Here is a 5,481-nt window from a genome sequence, read left to right as displayed (position 1 = left end):
GAGCTAACATCCTTGGTAGAGAATCAAAGGTGAGTTAATAATATAATATGTTCATTCATTTAAGCACGTTGTTAAACATGTTCGTTCCAACATACTTATTGCAATAAACTTGCAATCCATTAGGTTTAGGAGAATGGCACAAGAGAGGAAATTAAAGATGTCTGTGGGAGAGGGCATTGATAGCTTTCTAGCTCTAAAGAAAAGGTCAATGTATTCTTTCTTTCATGGAAGTTGGTTTCCAAGTCAAGGACTTCCCCAAGAAAGACATTTTATCTTCAAAATATCAATAAAAGACCTACTTCTGGTGTGGATCATGTAAACAAGAGAAGAGATTGAAATGGTGATCTAAACAAGTCATGGATTCAATTTGACCACACTCATAAACAAGTCATGGATTCAATGGAGATCTAAACAAGTCATGGATTTAACTTGACCACACTCATAAAGTGCTTCAATGGGCGACAATGGCTTGCTATGTGTATGATCGCAGGTGATGTTTGTGGGAATCCAAAGAAATAATGAGAAACATTTATCCTTAGAGAAATAATATTTGTGGGAATTTAGTTGAGTGTGACATTCTTTGGGTATATATTTGGCCAGTGTGCATGACCATAGCAATGTGTGAAATGGAGGAAGATGCAACCAACCAAATTCTATTATGGGATATGTACCATGAGGCAATGTGGCTTTGATAATGCAAATTTCTATGGTTTCATGCCAGACGAGGCTGCAACAAATTGGCATATACAATGGAGATCCTGATGAATTTAAGGAGGGTCAAGAAGGGTCTTGTCTTTTTCATTTTAGAAGCAAAGTCTATACCAACACACCAAGAGATACATAAAGAAGATTTGACAAGAAGAACATATGTCCATGTGTGAGGACTACACTAACACCTCTAGAAATGACACGTGTTGTTACTATAGTCAGGACTACACCAACACCACCACATTTTACATTTGTTGTTTAAAATATAGTTTAGAAGCTTTGATCAATAGAAGTACAGCTAGGACTACACCAACACCACCACATTTTACATGTGTTGTTTAGAGTGTTGTTTAGAACACAGTTGTAGGAAATCCTTTGTATGAAGGCACACCATAGGTTCATGGGGATAGGGAAAGAATTCAAAAAAGGAGAAGCATCAAAAAATATTGACATGGAAAAAAATAGCTGTCATCGAGACTAGGATATGTGAGATGACCAAGGAATATAAGCTTTCATTTTAGGCCCATTGGATTGGAGCAAAATCTTTGAGTAGCGGAAGAGCAACAACCACCAAATACATAAGCCAACTTGTGTATACATGAGCAAACTATCCATAAAGCTTTATGGGCTATACGTAGAAATCTAATCAACTTTAAAATCAAATACATCAGTTGGGTACGGTAAAGTGCAATCATTTCATTCAAAGCACAACAAAAGGTGTAGTGGCTCCGTGTTTCTACTCTATGAGAGGAAAAATTTAGGTCCAAGGGAGGAAGAAAGCTCAAATGACGTGGTTTTCTAATGTTGATGTAACACATTCATGGCATCCAAATCATAATATCACACATGTCTCTAAGCTTCCAAGAATTTGGATTGTAGATGAGGGCACAATATTATTAAAGAGGAGGTGAAAATGCTTATTAACAACATGAGGGTTTAGGTTGCAAATAAGAAAGCAATCTTGGAAGTTCCACAACCAAATGTGCAAGATCTTGGTGCAAGATCTTGGTGCAATATCTAGTGTGTAAACAATGAAGATCAAAATGCGCAGTGGTTTCTCCATGCCACTCTAGCTATCTCCACTATCTTTAGCCTTGCAAGAGCCATTTTGCTCTTCTCATTGTACCCAGTGACATCGAAGTATTCTTCCATTGATTCGATCCATTTCTCCACAGCCTCGCCTAAGTTTTCCTCTTCACCCTTGAAAGGTCTAGGCTGCGAACTATGAAGAGTTTTATGAACATCCAGGTCGAGCTCTTCTTCATCGAGTTGGGGGTTAACATTTCTACCATGACGACCTCGATCCATGTTCCTATCAATACGAAAATTCTTGTTAAGTTTCTTTAATTATGATTCAATCCGATTTTTGATTCAAATGATTCTCGGGTTCTTTAAATAGGTTAGCTCCCCACATAATCATGGGGTAAAGATACTCATATAGAACGCATAAATAACAATTCATTCAGAATATCTCATTCATATCTTTAACACAGTAATGGTCCATCAGACTGGATTTTTCTATCTAAACAATCCTCCATGGGGATTTCAATTTTTCAGATTTTTAATTTATAACTTGATCCACTGGACAAAAGTTTACAGTAGCAATCTGTCAGCACAATCTACTAATCTCATAGTGATTGGTTGAAGTCATTAACATCATTCCAGTTAAGAACATCATCACAGGGCCTCATCCCATTCATCCTCATTGTGGTTTCGCTCAGCTTATTACATTTCAACCAAATTTCAAGAGTCATCATTTTTCAATCAAAATCCAAATCAATTCATCAGTTTACAACCAGAATTTAAAAATCATATCAACCACATTCAAATTCATCATCTAGATAGCATTAATGCTTATAATTTCAAGTCTTAGATTTACTCGTATATAGTGCCAATAAAGAGCTGCAGTTATACCCTCGGTATATACGGGTAGTCAGTAGTTCTTGGAACTATAAGGTAAATACCATCATGTCTAGGCCTCAAGCAAGTCAGGGATTCCATTCAATTGCGGTACTTCCATCTGAAGACCCAATTACCGATTTACGAATTTCAGTTTGAATATCAAATTGTATGAATTTTATCACACAATTACAACCTTTTAGTGCTTCTTGATAAATGTTTGACATAGTTGGCTTCTGGGTTGATCCTCATTAGCCAAATAGCTCTGATACCAACTGTGAGATCCCTGTCCCTACCACGCAATGGATTCGGGGTGCTAGCAGCGGAAGTAGCACTTCTTGCGTGAGGCAGGGTCCCACACTCGGGGCCTCGTCCACGGATATCCAGACATGAGACTAATCCGTCGGTTTTTCCAAAACTAAACCCGAAAAAACTTCCTTTACCCGAAAAGCACGAGCGATTCTACCAGGATAACTTTTTACTCTAACGTAGTTAAGACCATTACTGATCAAACTGATCCGACTGTACCTATAAAGATACTTGGTCAGATGAAGGAAGAAACTTGCACTTGGATCATTGGGATTAACGCTTTTTTCTACATTAAGAGGCACAGCCATTGATTCCTATCCATAGAACAATTACTATTCGAGATTTACTTCATCTATCATAATAATAGAAATTGAGTCTCGATTTACGGATCCATCAGTCCAGCCTAACCCCATCTAGTCCTATGGGTTAGCCAACCACCCAACCACTGTAGTGATGGGATCCAATTAGGAATTTGGTTAGGTTTTGTCCCGGGTACCAGGGAAAAGAGTTCCCAGGCCCCCTAGCCGGAAGTTCATGCAAACATAAAACTAGTCACACCACTTACACACCCAATATGAAATTACTTTTTTCTCAGCATCAACTAACTTTAAAACAATCCTTTAATGAAACCATTATGTCACTGATGACAATCCTCGAATTCTCTGGTTGAATCCATATTTCCAATCATTCATTCATCGATGTACTTATGGCATCATTGGCAACCAGAACGCTCACCACCTGTTCACTCAGGGGCCTTTTCAATAATTCCTAGCTCATAGTACCCGGGAATACTTTCACATATAAAAATCAAGATGGAATCCTTGTTGAAGATCAGCAAGATCAATCAACAGATCCATATAAGAGAGCCATGGACTCATCTGTTGAGGACCAGCAAGGTCAATTAACCAGATCCATGCCCGGTTTCAGAAAACAACTCTTACTCCTTGTTCCAATATCTTCCACGACGCACGTGTGGGTATCTTTGGCGACCCAGAGCCCGAGCTCAGCACCCTCTAAGATCCTTCGCAGGTGACCTAGTGCTTCACTCATAGGCCGCTTCCTTGGTCCCTCATCCACCGTACCGGAAGCTCACCATTTAAATCGAACCGAGGCTGGTCAAGACCTCGGTCGACCTTGCTACGCGAGATGTCCTCCATTGACTCTCCGTCAGCAGTTACAACTTTATCAGTTAGGTCTCCATGACCTTAATCCACAAGACGGTCAAAATGCTTCCCTAGCATTCTTGACATAAAACAGTCATTTACAAACAGGTCACAAAATACAGTTTCTATATCGAACTCTCGTCTTTCCACATTATCCCTCCTTAGTCCACATTACTTATTCCACATTCCACTCATATGTGTACTCATTCTCATCCATTCACTCATATCGACGACACATTATTTCACATACACATTCACATTCATTATTCTACATACACATCCACATTCGTACATCCACATCATACATCTAATTCCACATCCGCATTCATACATACACATCCATATCCACATCCATACATCCACATCCACATTCATACATCCATATCCACATCCACATCCATAAATCCACGTCCACATATACATCTATACATCCATTTTCACATCCTCATTCATACATCCACATCCACATCCACATACATATATCCATACATCCACATCCACATCCATACATCCACATCTACATCCATACATCCACGTCCACATCTACATCCATACATCCATTTTCACATCCTCATTCATACATCCACATCTACATACATACATCCATACATCCATATCCACATTTACATTCACATACATCCATATCCACATTCCATATCTACATTCATACATCCATTTCCACATACATCTTTCCTTTCACATACATCCTTCACATACATACATCTACATCATTTCTTTCACATACATATAACTACGTCCATTCTTTCACATACATACATCTCCATCTATTCCTCGTTCATTTTCATCTATCTGATTCGTTTCACATCCTCGTATCTATTTATAGAATACAAGAGAATTCTTATTTTTGATATAAGATTTCTTTACGCATCTATTTATGCATAAATTCCATTTTAAGGAGAATAACACTTTCAAAATAGAAATCAATCTTTTATGCATCTTCTTACGCATAAATTTATTTTAAATGAAAATGACACTTTTGAATTAAAATTTCAATCTTTTATGCTTCTTCTTATGCATAAAATCAAAATTGATGAAAATAACTCTTTTGAACTAAAAATAGATTTCTTTATGCATCTTTCTATGCATAAAATCAAATTGATGAGAATAACACTTTTGGATTAAAATAAATTCTTTATGCATCTTCCCATGCATAAATCTAATTTAGCAGGAATTACTCTTTTTGAATAAAAGAATTTTTCTTATGCATCCTATTTATGCATAAAATCATTTATGATGGAAATCACACTTTTAATATAAAAATATCTTTTATGCATACAATTCATTTATGATGAAAATCACAATTTTAATATGTAAAAAAATATCTTTTATGCACCCATTTATGCATAAAAATCATCTATGATAAAAGTAACACTTTTATATA

Source organism: Cibotium barometz, chromosome 5, assembly GCF_041138505.1.
Source record: "Cibotium barometz isolate CiBa-2024 chromosome 5, ASM4113850v1, whole genome shotgun sequence".
NCBI lineage: Eukaryota > Viridiplantae > Streptophyta > Polypodiopsida > Cyatheales > Cibotiaceae > Cibotium > Cibotium barometz.
The sequence above is the reverse complement of the archived record's forward strand: the minus strand, read 5'-3'. Positions refer to the sequence as shown.